This window comes from Pelophylax lessonae (genome assembly GCF_965119305.1).
Source record: "Pelophylax lessonae genome assembly, chromosome: 3".
Taxonomy (NCBI): Eukaryota; Metazoa; Chordata; class Amphibia; order Anura; family Ranidae; genus Pelophylax; species Pelophylax lessonae.
In genome coordinates, this window is record NC_138770.1 from 411,691,096 (window position 1) to 411,709,382 (window position 18,287).

The window sequence follows — 18,287 nt, forward strand, 5'->3', positions numbered from 1 at the left end:
TGCAACAGGGACTTATCAGAGTCTGGAATCTTTTACAACAAGGGGGGCACCTCATATCCCCCCAACAGTCTTTATTCACACTTTACGTCAAGTCCTTTATTAAAGAAACCCCAAAAATTCCCAAGATTTGCATCCATTATCAATCAGAACATCCAGCGATGTAAATTTAGTCTACTACAGTGATTTCCAGCTTCCATAGGGATTGGCCAGTGTGACTTATGTATACTTACATTGGTCTAAGCTTAACAAATGTAACTATCAAAAATATGCATACCCAAACTTCGGTTTTAAACTATCTGCATTTCATTTTACGCAGCATTTCTTGATCACCCTGGTAATCTTCTTCCTGGATTGACACTTCTGTAGATGGTAGAGGTAAACCAGTGGCTTTTACTTGTATAGGTATCAGCTACACATTTTCCCTCATCATCATTAGAGGTACTCTAATTTCATCTATAGTAAGATGGTTTATTCATTGTTTCACTATTCTAAACCAGGTTAAAACAAGAACATGTTTTGTGTAAAAGTGATCCAAGGGGAAAAAAGTTGCCCCAGCCACCAAAGGTTGTAAGTCTTCTGGCCTTAGTGATGGAAATTCAGTTCCAGCTTGAGAATAAGCTAAGGTGCACCCTTGCACTTTTTGGAGTTGCATAACTCTTTCTTTAAATGCTTTAGAAGAAGCTATTACATTTAACTTCTGCAAAGACACCAAGATTTACTTGTTTGTGTTATCTGTGAGCCAGCACCTCAGTCCCGGAAGCAGGTGGTGAACTTGGATAAGGTCAAACGCAAAAACACGGAATCAGCTTTTTGGAAACAAAGGCAGATAAAGACATTGTCATGAGGAGTACTGTGATCTCTAGAACAAAAAAATGCATTCCTGTTTTACATTTACATAGCATGTATCACTCAAACACTAAAATATATTTGATTCTAGGCCTGCTTTAAAAGTTAACTGGCTTCAGAAGAGCATTGAAAAAAGAAGCATTCAGAAGGATTAGTTTCAGGAAGCAAATGCCCAGTACATGTCTTTTTCTCACATTTTAAACTATCATATATGCATGGAAAGAGCCAAGACTAGTTTCCCTGTCACAAGTGGCAACGAACAGAGACACTGTAATTACGATCACAGCAAGCCACCACTAAATATGCAAAACTCTCAAAAAATAGGCAGCTTCTACAACAGACAGGTAGATCTGTTGTGTGTTAATAGCAAAAGAAAAAGTGCCTTGTTCTCATGAAGTATGTAATAATAGATTATTATAAAACTGCTTACAAAAAGGTACTCACAAAAGTTAATAAATCAGTTGCATGTAAAATCCAGAGTAGGTTAAAAACAAGCATGGTCAATCCGATTCACGGATCACTGATATCTCAATGCTGACTGCAGCCTGTAAACTACCGTATAGTAAGTTAATGCTTTCTCTGGGGATACACCTTCTACATCAAAGCAAACCTCAGGCTCTGATAAAGGGGGGTTGCTTTTCCCTTTTTTTAAGAATTTGCAAAATGCCAGAAGTTCAAAAAAGTACATGAACTTTTTTGGTAGATTACAAGCGTTTTTGTTAGATGTCAATGCCTGCCTCCAAACAACGCCTGAAAAAACACCTGAAAAAGCCCAAAAAAAACCACCTGAAAACTATACCCTCAGGTGTGAATGGAGCCTCAGGCATTCTCTACTTAGGGCCCTTTCACACGGGCGTTCCGCATGTCCGTAAATCATTCTATTTTTTTGTGGATGATTTACGGACATAATGTATGTCAATGGCATTGCGGATGTCAGCATATGACCATCCGCTGACATCCGATTTTCTTTCTTTCTTTCTTTCAGTTCTGTTCCGTTTTTTGGAACGGAACAGAACCCTATTTTTGTTCCGTTGAAAAAACAGAAAGGATGCAATGCCCATAGACATACATTATGTCCGTATATCATCCGCAAATGGATAGGATGATATGCGGGCATACGGAGCGGATGACGCAATGCGGTCCACTCCGTGTGAAAGAGCCCTTAATAATCCCTGACTAAATGATTCCTTTAGATATTCTTTAGGGAGGGATGATCAACAATTGTGTTGAAAAATTTAGAAAGAAAGCAAACACTTAGAAAAAGCTATGGTAAATGAAGCATGTAACCAGTACACATCAGTGTATAATTTTAAAATACAAATTTTAAATTTGCAAAGAAATAAGAAAGAGCATTCATTAAAATGTAACCAAGGTATTACTAGCAATGCTGATTTTTGCATTGTCATCATCTTACGTAAGTAATATAAGCCATACATAGTGACTAGTGTTGAGCGAACACGGACTGTATTATTCGTGTTCGTACCGAATAATTGGTTTTTTTTTACCCGAACACGGACACGGACACTTTACTGTATGTTCGGGTAAAAATCCGTGTTCGGTCGTTTTATTTCCGGGTTTTGCATGCTTTGGCGCTCTTTTCATGGCGGGCTTTCAACAGCCAATCAACAATCGTTTAACTGGTGTGCCTTAAGCCATCCCAGCCATGCCTGCAAATGTCTTAGTAGCTGTGATTGGCCGTCTGAAGCATGTGACCAAGTCTTTATAAGTTCGAGGCAGCCGCCGCAGCAGCGTCATTCTGCTGCTTAGCTAAGGGACAGAGCACACATCAATGTGCTGGCTGCTGATTAGGGAAAGATAGGCAGGAAAAAACCATTTGTGTCCGGATAGAATTGAGGGACAGGTCGGAGTGTTTAGGCAGGGCGAGTTGTAGGCATTTTAGGGATAGAGTCTGCTGAATTATAGGGTCAGTGTCTTCTACAAACTACAATCGATATTGCTGTGTGGGGGGTGGGGTGAATCTGCACTCAATCCTGATCTACGATCTCTTCTCAATCCTGTTAGGGACAGATTCTGCTGAATTTTAGGGAAACTGTGTTCTACAAACTACAATCGATATTGCTGTGTGGTGTGGGATTGGAGATAGGCAGGTGTCAGTGATCCACATCCATTTTTCTGTGTGTGAGCTGCAGTGAACACAATCTTTTTGGGCTGCAGTGAACACAATCTTTTTGGGCTGCAGTGAACACAATCTTTTTGGGCTGCAGTGAACACAATCTTTTTGGGGTGCAGTGAACAAAATCTTTTTGGGGTGCAGTGAACACAATCCTTTTTGGTGTGCAGTGAACACAATCTTTGTGGGGTGCAGTGAACAAAATCCTTTGTGGGGTGCAGTGAACACAATCTTTTTGGGGTGCAGTGAACAAAATCCTTTTTGGGGTGCAGTGAACAACATCCTTTTTGGGGTGCAGTGAACACAATCTTTTTGGGGTGCAGTGAACAAAATCCTTTGTGGGGTGCAGTGAACACAATCTTTTTGGGGTGCAGTGAACACAATCTTTTTGGGGTGGAGTGAACAACATCCTTTTTGGGGTGCAGTGAACAAAATCCTTTTTGGGGTGCAGTGAACAAAATCATTTTTGGGGTGCAGTGAACACAATCTTTTTGGGGTGCAGTGAACACAATCTTTGTGGGGTGCAGTGAACACAATCTTTTTGGGGTGGAGTGAACAACATCCTTTTTGGGGTGCAGTGAACAACATCCTTTTTGGGGTGCAGTGAACACAATCTTTTTGGGGTGCAGTGAACACAATCTTTGTGGGGTACAGTGAACAGAATCTTTGTGGGGTGCAGTGAACACAATCTTTGGGGGGTACAGTGAACACAATCTTTTTGGGGTGCAGTGAACACAATCTTTGTGGGGTGCAGTGAACACAATCTTTTTGGGGTGGAGTGAACAAAATCATTTTTGGGGTGCAGTGAACAACATCCTTTTTGGGGTGCAGTGATCAAAATCCTTTTTGGGGTGCAGTGAACACAATCTTTTTGGGGTGCAGTGAACAAAATTCTTTGTGGGGTGCAGTGAACAGAATCTTTGTGGGGTGCAGTGAACACAATCTTTGGGGGGGGTACAGTGAACACAATCTTTTTGGGGTGCAGTGAACACAATCTTTGTGGGGTACAGTGAACAGAATCTTTGTGGGGTGCAGTGAACACAATCTTTGGGGGGTACAGTGAACACAATCTTTTTGGGGTGCAGTGAACACAATCTTTGGGGGGTACAGTGAACACAATCTTTTTGGGGTGCAGTGAACACAATCTTTGTGGGGTGCAGTGAACACAATCTTTGGGGGGGTACAGTGAACACAATCTTTTTGGGGTGCAGTGAACAACATCCTTTTAGGGTGCAGTGAACACAATCTTTGTGGGGTGCAGTGAACAACATCCTTTTAGGGTGCAGTGAACACAATCTTTGTGGGGTACAGTGAACAGAATCTTTGTGGGGTGCAGTGAACACAATCTTTGGGGGGTACAGTGAACACAATCTTTGTGAGGTGCAGTGAACACAATCTTTGTGGGGTGCAGTGAACACAATCATTGTGGGGTGCAGTGAACTCAATCTTTGTGGGGTACAGTGAACACAATCTCATACTTCTGAAGATTTGAGGGTGCTGCCTGTTCCATACTCCCCCTTCTCCTCATCTAGCCTTTTAGGGGTACAAACAATAGTAATTGGGGCCTAGTGTGGTTGTGTACGTGTGATATACATACACTTTTTTTGGATCATATTTTCTATTCCGCTATTTAATCAAAAACCTTTGGGGATCAGTTAAATTGGGGGATAGTCTGTGTTGGTACGTGTGAGAGAGATCCACCTTTCCAAGTTGTTGGGGTTCATCTCATACTTCTGAAGGTTTGAGGGTGCTGCCTGTTCCATACTCCCCCTACTCCTAGCCTTTTAGGGGTACAAACAATAGTAATTGGGGCCTAGTGTGGTTGTGTACGTGTGATATACATACACTTTTTTTGGATCATATTTTCTATTCCGCTATTTAATCAAAAACCTTTGGGGATCAGTTAAATTGGGGGATAGTCTGTGTTGGTACGTGTGAGAGAGATCCACCTTTCCAAGTTGTTGGGGTTCATCTCATACTTCTGAAGGTTTGAGGGTGCTGCCTGTTCCATACCCCCCCTACTCCTCATCTAGCCTTTTAGGGGTACAAACAATAGTAATTGGGGCCTAGTGTGGTTGTGTACGTGTGATATACATACACTTTTTTTGGATCATATTTTCTATTCCGCTATTTAATCAAAAACCTTTGGGGATCAGTTAAATTGGGGGATAGTCTGTGTTGGTACGTGTGAGAGAGATCCACCTTTCCAAGTTGTTGGGGTTCATCTCATACTTCTGAAGGTTTGAGGGTGCTGCCTGTTCCATACCCCCCTACTCCTCATCTAGCCTTTTAGGGGTACAAACAATAGTAATTGGGGCCTAGTGTGGTTGTGTACGTGTGATATACATACACTTTTTTTGGATCATATTTTCTATTCCGCTATTTAATCAAAAACCTTTGGGGATCAGTTAAATTGGGGGATAGTCTGTGTTGGTACGTGTGAGAGAGATCCACCTTTCCAAGTTTTTGGGGTTCATCTCATACTTCTGAAGATTTGAGGGTGCTGCCTGTTCCATACTCCTCCTCCTACTGCTCAACCATCCTTTTAGGGGTACAAACAATAGTAGTTGGGGCCTAGTGTGGTGGTGTACGTGCGAGATACATACACTTTCTTTTTGATCATATTTTCTATTCCGCTATTCAATTGAAACCTTTGGGGATCAATTCAATTGCGAGATAGTCTGTGTCGGTACGTGTGAGATCCACCTTTCCAAGTTGTTGGGGTTCATCTCATACTTCTGAAGATTTGAGGGTGCTGCCTGTTCCATACTCCTGCTCCTACTGCTCAACCATCCTTTTAGGGGTACAAACAATAGTAATTGGGGCCTAGTGTGGTTGTGTACGTGCGAGATACATACACTTTTTTTGATCATATTTCCTATTCCGCTATTCAATAAAAACCTTTGAGGATCAATTGAATTGCGGGATAGTCTGTGTCGGTACGTGTGAGATCCACCTTTCCAAGTTTTTGGGGTTCATCTCATACTTCTGAAGATTTGAGGGTGCTGCCTGTTCCATACTCCTCCTCCTACTCCTCATCCATCCTTTTAGGGGTACAAACAATAGTAATTGGGGCCTAGTGTGGTTGTGTACGTGCGAGATACATACACTTTTTTTGATCATATTTCCTATTCCGCTATTCAATAAAAACCTTTGAGGATCAATTGAATTGCGGGATAGTCTGTGTCGGTACGTGTGAGATCCACCTTTCCAAGTTTTTGGGGTTCATCTCATACTTCTGAAGATTTGAGGGTGCTGTCTGTTCCATACTCCTCCTACTCCTCATCCATCCTTTTAGGGGTAGAAACAATAGTAATTGGGGCCTAGTGTGGTTTTGTACGTGCGAGATACATACACTTTTTTGGATCATATTTCCTATTCCGCTATTCAATAAAAACCTTTCTAGGGCAAGATCTTAAATTACAGAAATATGAGGAGACCGTCAAATAAGGGCCGTGGCCTGGGTCGTGGTGCTGCTGGTAGAGCTCCTGTTGCAAGGAGAGGACGTGGTCGATCTGTGCCAGCTACACGCACAAGTGAAACACCTTCCTCAAGTGTGAGTAGGCGACAGAACCTGCATCAGTATTTGGTAGGGCATCAAACGCCCCTAGAAGTGATGAGGCCAGAACAAGTTGAGGCGATAGTAGATTGGTTTGCTGCTGACAGTGCCTCCAGTTCCTTCACATTGTCTCCCACCCAGTCTACTGCAGAAAGGTCAGAGTTGGCACCTGCAGCCAATGTCCAACCGTCTTTCACCTCACCCCCTTGCAAATCAGGCCAGCAGTCTGAGCCCCAAGCCATACAGCAGTCTCTTATTCTTTTTGAGGACTCTGTCAGCAGGGTTTCCCAGGGCCATCCACCTAGCCCTGCCCCAGAAGTGGAAGAGATTGAGTGCAGCGATGCCCAACCACTTATTTCTCAAGATGAGTACATGCAAGGATCATCGCAGCACGTCTCCGATGATGACGAAACGCAGGTGCCAACTGCTGCGGCGTTCAGCATTGTGGAGACCGACAAGGAGGGCAGGGGTAAAGACTGGGTGGAAGATGATGTGGAGGACGATAAGGTCCTCGACCCCACATGGAATGAACGTCATGCAGGTGACCTGAGTAGTTTGGAGGAAGAGGCGGTGGTCGCACAGAGCCACCAGCACAGCAGAAGAGGGAGCAGGGTGCAGAAGCGGAGCGGCCGTGCCCTAGACACTACGCCCGCTACTGCCCAACGCAGCAAGGGAACGAGCGCACCAAAGTCAGCTCAAAGGAGTTCTCTAGCGTGGAAGTTCTTTAGAAAATGTGCTGATGACAGGACACGAGTGGTTTGCACCCTGTGCAATCAGAGCTTGAAGCGAGGCATAAACCTTCTCAACCTGAGCACAACCTGCATGATCAGGCATCTAAGTGCAAAGCACGAGCTGCAGTGGAGTACACACCTTCAAAACCAAGAAACGTCTCTGGCTCATCCTGCTTCCTCTTCTGCTGCAGTCTCGGCCGCTCCAGCCACATCTGTAGTGATACCGGCACCTGCCACCCCGCAAACAGACGATCTGTCAGCAACACCACCACCTGGGTCACCAACAACCATCTCCACAATGTCCCGTGGAAGCGTTCAGCTTTCCATCTCCCAAACACTTGAGAGGAAGAGGAAGTACCCCCCCTACCCACCCGCGATCCCTGGCCCTGAATGCCAGCATTTCAAAATTATTGTCCTTTGAAATGCTGTCATTCCGTCTGGTGGAGACGCACAGTTTTAAAAACCTTATGTCGGTGGCTGTCCCACAGTACGTCGTGCCCAGCCGCCACTACTTTTCCAGGCAAGCCATCCCTTCCCTGCACAACCAAGTGGGGGAAAATATCAGGTGTGCACTGCGCAACGCCATCTGTGCCAAGGTCCACCTAACTACGGATACGTGGACCAGTAAGCACGGTCAGGGGCGTTATATCTCCCTAACGGCACACTGGGTAAATGCAGTGGCGGATGGGCCTGAGGCGGATAGCAATTTGGCGCATGTCCTTCCACCACCGAGGATTGCAGGGCGCTTCAGTTTGCCTCCTGTTCCTAACTCCTCCTACTCCGCTTCCTCATCCTCTACCGCCTCCTCATCCGGACAGCGTAACACCTTCACCACCAACTTCAGCACGGCCAGGGGTAAACGACAGCAGGCAGTTTTACAACTTGCCTGTTTGGGGGACAAACCACACACCGCGCAGGAGTTGTGGAGGAGCATGGAACAGCAGACAAATGAGTGGTTGCTGCCAGCGAGCCTCAAGCCCGGCCTGGTGGTGTGCGATAACGGGCGAAATCTCATAGCAGCTCTGGGCCTAGCCGGTTTGACGCACATCCCTTGCCTGGCGCATGTGCTGAATTTGGTGGTGCAGAGGTTCCTTAAAAACTACCCCGATATGTCAGAGCTGCTGCAGAAAGTGCGGGCCGTTTGTGCGCACTTTCGGCGTTCTCACCCTGCTGCTGCTCGCCTGGCAGCGCTGCAGCGTAACTTCGGCCTTCCCGCTCACCGCCTCATATGTGACGTGCCCACAAGGTGGAACTCCACCTTGCACATGCTGGAAAGACTGTGCGAGCAGCAGCAGGCCATAGTGGAGTTTCAGCTGCAGCACGCACGCGTGAGTCGCTCTGCGGAACAGCACCACTTCACCACCAATAACTGGGCCTCCATGCGAGACCTGTGTGCCTTGTTGCGCTGTTTTGAGTACTCCACCAACATGGCCAGTGGGAATGACGCCGTTCTCAGCTTAACTATCCCACTTCTATGCCTCCTTGAAAAAACAATTCGGGCGATGATGGAAGAGGATGTGGCACAGGATGAGGAGGAGGAGGAGGATGAAGAGGTAACATTTCCAAGGCTTTCAGGGCAGTCATTCGCAAGGGGCTCCGAGGGTGGGTTCCTGCACACGCAAACGCCAGGGACGCAATTGTCCAGCAGGGGCACAGTTCTGGAGGATGAGGAGGATGAGGAGGAGGAGGAGCTGGAGGAGGAGATGGAACCATGTTCACAGCAGGGTGGCACCCAGGCCAGCTCATGGCCATCACTGGTGCGTGGCTGGGGGGATACAGAGGACACGGACGATACACCTCCCACAGAGGACAGCCTTTCGTTGCCTCTGGGCAGCCTGGCACACATGAGCGATTACATGCTGCAGTGTCTCCACAACGACCGCCGAGTTGCCCACATTCTAACTTGTGCTGATTACTGGGTGGCCACGCTGCTGGATCCCCGTTACAAGGACAACGTACCGTCCTTAATTCACTCACTGGAGCGCGATCGCAAGATGCGCGAGTACAAGCGCACGCTGGTAGACGCCATGCTGCTGGCATTCCCATCTGACAGCGGGGCCACAGTGGAAGCACAAGGCAGAGGAGGAGGAGGAGGAGGTCGCCAACGCAACCAGGGCACCGCCAGCACCTCAGAAGGCAGGGTTAGCATGGCCGAAATGTGGAAAAGCTTTGTCAGCACGCCACAACAAACAGCAGCACCAGCAGCTCAGATGGAACGTCTTAGCAGGAGGCAGCATTTTACCAACATGGTGGAGCAGTATGTGTGCACACGCCTACATGTAGTGAATCACGGGTCTGCCCCCTTCAACTTCTGGGTCTCCAAATTGGGCACATGGCCTGAGCTTGCCCTTTACGCCTTGGAGGTGCTGGCGTGCCCTGCAGCCAGTGTATTATCTGAACGGGTATTTAGCACGGCTGGGGGCGTTATAACAGACAAGCGCAGCCGCCTGTCCAGAGACAATGTGGACAAGCTCACGTTCATTAAAATGAACCAGGCATGGATCCCACGGGACTTTTCCGTACCTTATGCAGAATAGCAATGGATACCGACCTTACCCACCCATTGTTCCATTTTTGCTCTTTCTCACTCTTTTGGGGTGTACCCTCATTTAAAATTTTTGAAAAGAAGCAGTGTTGGCTACCTCGTCCTCCTCCTCAGGGCCAGATTAATGTAGGGGCTATTGGAGCTGCAGCTCCAGGCCCCTACCTTTTATATAGGCCCCGGGTTGGCCATATTCACTGTTACCGCTCTTCTGTCACTTGTAAACACAGAAGTCTGGCTTCTATGCTCGCTTCCCCAGGCAGCACCCTCAGAACCTCCCCACACAGCGTGAAGGCCGGACAAGGAGGGACAGTTGGCGATGCATGGATGTGTTTATGGGCTTCAGAGACAGCATCCCATGTTGAATTAGGCATGCATGGCTGCACCCTTCCTCCTCTGGGTGCATGGCAAGGCACGGCCCTTAAGGCCCTTCAAAATCCTCAGCACCAAGCCCATGATGCTGTTAATCCGGCCCTGGTCCTCCTCCACCGCCGCTTCCACCTACACCGCCCATAGGTGTGCGCAGCCTATTGCATTAAGGTGTGCACCCCAAAGTTGAAATACACATGCATGTGTTTGCCAGCAGGGAGAGTAATGTATCGGGGCCATGTACCTGTAGGCAAGGAGAAATAGAGCAGAGCAGGTCCCAGGGAGATCTTTCCCATCTCCTCACTGGCAATGCTATGTGCCCTAGGTGATTAGGGTGTGCCCAGGCACACCCAGCACACCCTGTGCGCACGCCTATGTCACCGCCACATCCACCACCACCTCAACCTCCCTCCTACTCCATATGGGCCTCGTCCTTCAGAGATGAAGAAGAACATTGTTTTATTTTTCTGTTTTTTTTTGTTGTTTTAAGTTATTTCCCTATCCACATTTGTTTGCAGAGCACTTGCCATGCTCTTAATTACGTTTTGCTGCCATTTGCAGCACTCTAGCCCTTTCCTTTGGTGTTTTAGAGCCATTTTAGTGCCTTAAAGTTCGGGTCCCCATTGACTTCAATGGGGTTCGGTGTCCGGGAAAAGTTCGGTAAAAGTCCGGGACACGGACCCGGACTTTTTTTTAAAGTTCGGCCGAACCCGTCGAACACGGACATCTAGGTGTCCGCTCAACCCTAATAGTGACCATGAGATTTTATTTTAGTCAAAGCAAATAGGCTGTTTACTTTGCAAGGGAATTTTTCCCAGAGCTTAATGCACAAGGTGAACTCTGCTGACTTTCATCATCCATCTTGTGCAAACAAAAATGCTGTATAATTTTTTTATTTTTCTTAAGCGCGATTGGGTAGTATTTGTCAATTTAAATTTCACCTCTAAGCTCTGGGGTAAATTCCTTGTTAACTTTTTTGATTCCCTTATTTGACATCTGTTTTGTTCAATGTATTCTGTAAGCAGTCTGCTTCCATTGCTCACAGATAAACTCTTAGTACATACTTGTGGCTAGAACACAAATAGCAGCTGAGGTCAAACAATCTTACAGTGTAAACGTAGGAAGGTTAGAAATGCTAGGTAAGAAAACTTGGCTTTTTGGAGATTCGGCATTGTTACATTCATAGATTTCAACTGTCCTGGTTTGCTGGGACAGTCTTACGTTGATGTGCTATTTCTTGGCATGCTGTGTTTTGAGTTGCATCTTGAGATCACAGGATCACCCTTATTTTGATTAGTGAGCATGTGAAGTAACTCAAAAAAGGTTATTATTAAGGGTATTGTGCTCAAAAGTTGGTGGTCGATTCATAATTAGAGGCAGGACTACCTAGAAAGTGGGTATGGTCTTAGTGCAATTACCCATAAAGTGGGTGTGAGCTACCCAAGACCACCCAGAAGAAGGGTGTGATATGTGTGGCTGGTGGTGACAGTCTCCTGGGGACTGGGATGAAGCTGTTGGCAACTATGTACTTATATTATAGGTCTCATTGGAAAATCATGTGCTAGGTTAGAGATAATGAGAATCAATGTAATACACTTCTTTGAAACAGTGGAGCTCTAAAGGATGTTTTTATAGACTTAGAAGGTTAACCAATGTCTGATGGCACATTGAAGGAAAATCCAGAGAGAATCAGAGCTAAAATCTGAGTGACCAACAAGAAAGGGAGGCACTTATAAGAGAGAACATTTTGGTTCACAATGAAGAGGAGATATAAGGTTCTTGGGATAGAAATAGAACTTTAAATTGTATTTTGTGGAGTCAAGTAAACCAATCCAGAGCCTCACAGAGAGAAGCAAAAATAATGCATGGAATGCAAAGAGTGGCATAAAAGCTTAGTTACTGCATTTATATCATATTGGTGGGACCAGCTAATGTTGCTGATCTCTAACAGGATACAAAGGCTAACCTTAAACCCCATCCTTGACCCTAAACCTACCTCCTAATATTCTGAGCATCATTTCTAGTATTGGGACCTTAGTGCATGCACAATGGACATTATGCTATCTGTGTGCATTTTTGTTAAAAAAGATTTACGCTTTTAACCACTTTAGGACCGGAGGATTTTCCTGCTTAACGTCCAGGCCACTTCAACTTGGCACTGCGCAACTTTAACTGACAATTGCGCAGTCATGCAACACCGTACCCCAAACAAAATTTACGTCCTTTTTTTCCCCACAAACAGAGCTTTATTTTGGTGGTATTTGATCACCTCTGCGCATTTCATTTTTTTGCGATATTAATAAAAAAAAGAGCAAACTTTTTGCGAAAAAATTTACATTTTCTACTTTGACAGTTAAAAAATATCCAATATATTCAATTGTTGTATATATTTAGGCCAAAATGTATTTAGCTACATGTCTTTGACAAAAAAATTCTCAATGAGTGTATTTTTAACCACTTTAAGGCCGAAAGATTTTACCCCAATCCTGACCAGGCAATATTTTGCGATTCGGCACTGCGTTACTTTAATGGACAATTGCGCGGTCGTGCTGTACCCAAATTAAATTTATGTCCTTTTTTTCCCCCCACAAATAGAGATTTCTTTTGGTGGTATTTGATCACTTGTGCGATTTTTAATTTTTGAAAAAAAGAGCGATAATTTTGAAAAAAAAAAAACAATATTTTTCACATTCTGATACATAACATTCCCCCAAAAAAATGTATAAAACAAAAGGTTTTAACATTTTAGGCCAATTTGTTTTCTGCTACATATTTTTGGTAAAAAAAAAGATCATAAGCAGCGTATTTTAATTGGTTTGCGCAAAAGTTATTACGTTTACTAACTCCGGGAAAGATTTGTAATTTTTATTGTTTATTTTATTTTTACTAGTAATGGCGGCAATCTGCAATTTGTTTTTGCGGGACTGCGACATTGCGGTGGACAGATTGGACCCCTAACTGCCACTTTTGGGGGGACCAGTGACATTACTACAGTAATCAGTGCTACAAATATGCACTGTTACTGTAATAATGAAACTGGCAGGGAAGGGGTTAACACTGTTGGTGATCAAGGGGTTAAATGTGTGCCTCATGCTTACTGATGTGTGTGGGGGGAGGGGATTGTGTGACACAGACACAGATAGCAGGTTCAGCTATGCTGAATCTTGTGATCTGTCCCTGCCTGTCACAGAGGAGATCCGCCCTCTTTGTTTACACAAGCGGGCGGATTTCCTCACTCTTTCCCCGACGATCGGGGAAGAGCGGTGGTGATCCCTGGCCCGACTCCGCGCGCGCTGCCAAGAGAGGGAGGAATCCAGCGACGTAGGTTTGCGTCGCTGGACCCAGCCAAGCCGCTCTGCTGCAGTGAGCGGTTGTCAAGTGGTTAAACACTTTTAGGCGGATTTAGGCAAGTCAAGCGCTTAAATACCTCAATACTGGGCACTTAAACCCCCTTCCTTCCCAGACCAATTTTCAGCTTTTAGCGCTGTTGCATTTTGAATGACAATTGCGCGGTCTTGCAACACTACCTAAACCAAATTTGTGTAATTTTTCCGCACAAATAGAGCTTTCTTTTGGTGGTATTTGATCACCGTCAGGTTTTTTCTTTTTTGGTGCACAAATAAAAAAAGACCGAAAAGTTTGAAAAAAAAAAAAGTTTTTTGTTTAGGTTATCAAATTTTGTAAATAGATACGTTTTTTCCTGCACTGATGAGCACTGATGACGCCGCACTGATGAGGAGGCACTGATGGGGTGGCACTGATATGCAGCACTGATAGGTAGCACTGATATGCAGCATTGGTGGGCACTGATAGGCAGCGCTGATGGGCACTGATAGGCAGCACTGATGGGCACTGATAGGCGGCACTGATGGGCACTGATAGGCACTGATAGGTGGCACTGATGGGCGGCACTGGTGGGCAATAATGGGCACTGGTGGGTGGCATGGATAGATGGCAATAATGGGCACTGGTGGGCAGCACTGATAGATGGCATTGGTGGGCAGCACTGATAGGGAGGGCACCACTGGCAGGCTCTGAGCACTGATTGCCATCCCTGGTGGCCATGGTGGGCATGCCTGGTGGTCATGGGTGGGCATCCCTGGTGGTCATGGGTGGGCATCCCTGGTGGCTCTAGTGGCACCCCCCCCCCAGGGCTGCACTGGTAATCAATGTTCTGATTACCAGCACAGACCCCCCCTGTGATCAGTGAGTAATTAGAAAAACTCACTGATCCCCCTGGCTGCAGCACAGATCATCTTCTTCTCCTCCTCACTGACAGGATCTGTGTGAGGAGAAGACGAGATCAAAGCCCTTACAACGGCTGTATTTACATTACATGACGGCTGTGATTGGACACAGCCGTCATGTGATCAGGAGGGCCAATCACAGGGCCCTCCTGCCGAACTTGTTGCTCTGTGTCCAAGGGACACAGGCACATCGAGATCGCGCAGCTGCACGTGCCCGCGGCGGCGCAATCTCGCTCCTTCTGAAGGACGTTCCGGAACGTCCGATCAGAAGGACGAGACTCCCACCCGGCCGTATATGTACAGTGGCCGGGTTGGAGGTGGTTAATTCATTTTAATGGCCATAATAATAATTTGTTCTGCCTTTTAAAATTAAGTACAGTAAAACCTTGGTTTGAGAGTAACTTGGTTTGAGAGCGCTTTGAAAGACAAGCAAAATTTTCAAATAAATTTTGACTTGATATACAAGCGATGTCTTGATATACAAGTAGCCTCAAGTCACAGCTGAGTATAAAAGAGAAGAGAGCCGCCTCTAAGTGTAGCAATATGGTTAAATTTAATGAAGGTACAACATTTAGCAACTCACATGGTTGATGTTTGGAACAGGCACATCTAAGGATGCAGGCATCAGGGGTAAAGCTGTCCACATAGACCGTCCTCCTCACCGCCATCTACGTCATCCCTTCCATGCTGCCCCTTGCTTTCAGATCGCTTTACTGCAGGGTGGTCTTCCCGGTCAGGATTACAGACTGGCAGCCGGCGGTGCAGAAGATAGTCTATGTGGACAGCTTTACCCCGGATGCCTGCATACTTGGATGTGCCTGTTTTATTCATCAACCATGTGAGTTGCTAAATGTTGAACCTTCATTAAATGGAACCATATTGCTACACTTAGAGGCGCCTCTCTTCTCTTTGATACTCTGTAGCTCTTGCTGGATTTTGCTTCTAATCCCCTTGTGGAAGCGGCTATTTGTGGATGGACATTTTATGGTTACACAACCTATCGCAATGCTATAATCTTTTTATATGGACTATAAACTGACGGACTTATGAATAAATGGTTGTGGAACGAATCATCTGAGTTTCCATTATTTCTTATGGGGAAATTTGCTTTGATATAAGAGTGCTTTGGATTACAAGCATGTTTCCGGAATGAATTATGCTCGCAATCCAAGGTTTTACTGTAAATCCATCTAGCATTTACCAATTTTCCTTGGGATTAATGAAGTATTCTGTATATGCGCATGTGTCAAGCGTTTTTTCTGACAAAACGCTGCTGCTCTTGGACGCGCTGTCTGTGGGTTTCTTTTCTGTCTCTAAAGCTGGATACACACTATACAACTTTTGTTGGCAGATTTCCTTTAGATTTACCTTCAACTATATAGTGCAAGGGCCTGCCTGACTGCATACAAATTGAAAGGGTTTAGGTTTGACCTCATATTATATGGTTTTGGTAAGTCTAAAGGAAAAATCTAAAGAAAACTGTATTGTGTGTATCCAGCTTAAATGTCCTTTCCTCTAAACAGCTATGTGTGCATGGACATGTGCATGTGTAGGTTAGATTTATGCCCCATACACACGTGCAGATTATCTGCAGACTTTTGTCTGCAGACTTACCAAATCCATATAATATGAGGTCAAACCTAAACACTTTCAATTTGTATGCAATCTGGCAGGCCCTTGCACTACATAGAAAAGGTAAGTCTGCAGACAAAAGTCTGCAGATAATCTGCACGTGTGTATGGGGCATTACTCTTCTAACTTCAGCTTGTTCAATTAGGCTTTGCCCAAAAAAAAATAGAAGCTGATCGGTTACTATCCACAGCTGCACCAGATTCTGTGTGCACCAGTTTTAAGGTCCGTACACACGTACCGATCGTCGGCATACAAACGTCGGCGGACGAAAGATCTGCCGATTGTACGCGTGTTAGTATGGTGCCTCCGACAGATGTCTGCGCACAATCCGCGGACAAAAGTCTTTCTTGCAAACATGAAAATTTTTGTCTGCGGACACCAGAACGGACGATTGTTCGCCTGTCAGTACACAATTCGGCTGACAGACCGCAGATTTGCAAGACTGGGCATGCTCAGAAAATTAAAAACACAGGGAAAGTTAACCATTACATGACATCACTTCTGCAGTCAGCTGAAGTCTGCAGACAAAATTCTTGTGCTGTCCTTGTGCTGTCTTTGCACTTTTCAACAGACACCGACATCCCGGGGAGAAAAGAGGAACATTTGTATGCCGACGATCGGTACGTGTGTACGGGGCTTTAGCAAATCTCTCCCATAGCTAAAATGCAAGGACATTTAGAGGCAGAAAAACCAAAAAAAAACGTCAGACGCCCCTATTAGCCACGTTAAAAACCTCCAGGGTGCGTAAGGTCTAAAACTATCAACACTAAGTTGTGAAAGTGGCTAAGTCCCTTGAAGTCTAATTTTGCTAGAAACTGTATTTGTTGTAAATAATATACATTTCACAATGATTCTAAAACTCTCTCAAAATGACCATAACCCGGTGGCTGTTCTGATAAGTCAAATGCCTGCTAAAAAAAGGCCAGTAAAACAATCCAATATTCATTTTGAGTTGAGTGAATTTTTAACAATAGTAAAACAACCCAGGGGTGCAGTAATGGTTTAACTAGATGCTATATGCCATTTCAATTTACAATGGCTCTGATTGTTACCACAGTGGATAACATTGGTTTGCAGCTTTTGGTAAATAATTCGATTTCAGCTTTCAGCAAATAAATGTAGTGAAAGCAATGAAAGGAGATTTTGACTGGTTTCTAAATGCTACTGCCATATTAAATAAGGGATAATGTGCCTTTCTTATAAAATGATATGAGTTAAAGACTTTGTGTGTGTTTTATTGGAATGAAAGCTGAGGTACTTTACGGGGATATTAGAGAATTGAATTACATGCAGTTCAATGGAGGAGCAGACATGATAAAACATGTGTCTTAGATACATGTAATAGGGAAAACAGCTGAGGCTTAATGGAATTTAGTCTAATAATATAAACTGGTTCTGGAGGGAAGTAACCTTAGATATTCATTGAATACAGACATTTACTGTCACCTTACAGTGATTTCAGCATTATCTTATGAGTTCTTAAAATGATTAATACTTTTTTTTTCATCAGAGACATAAGCCAATCAGAAAAAAAGAGATTAGAAAAAGTGTATTTGATAAAATGTATTTACTGAATTTATCTCTTGAGAAGAAGCAATTAAAGAGGGGTCTTGTCATGTACCTGTATGTGGAGTCTGAGATGATGAGGGTGGCCTCTTGCACAGTTCCCATCTGAGACCAGGTCTGCATGGGCAATGGAAAGGCACAAGTGCCAGGGTGCCAACACTGTGGACTGAAACTTGAGAACACTGGTATCTGATGAGCAGGAGTCCAACCAGTAGTACACTAAAGCAGTTTAGTTAAAGACGGAGTAGGGTACCAAGTCTGGTCTAGTAACAGCTGAGTATGAAGGCAATATATTGTAGGCAGAAAAGGTTAGCAATGAACGGGCAGTGAGGTACAAATTAACTAAGCAGGAGCTTCATAAAAGCCCGTACACACGTGCAGATTGTCGGCCGAAAAGATTCGGCCGACGACCGATCGACCGATTTTCGGCTTGTTAGTATGATGCTTCCGACAGCCGACAGCGCACTTTCGGCCGAAAATAATCTGTCGTGCAAGCATTAAAATTTTTGTATGTCGACACCAGAGCGGCCGATTGTTCGCCAGTCAATACAGAATTCGGCCGACAGACAGCAGATTTGCAAGACTGGGCATGCTCAGAAAAGAAAAAACACAGGGAAAGTTAACCATCACATGACATCACTTCTGCAGTCGGCTGTAGTCGGCG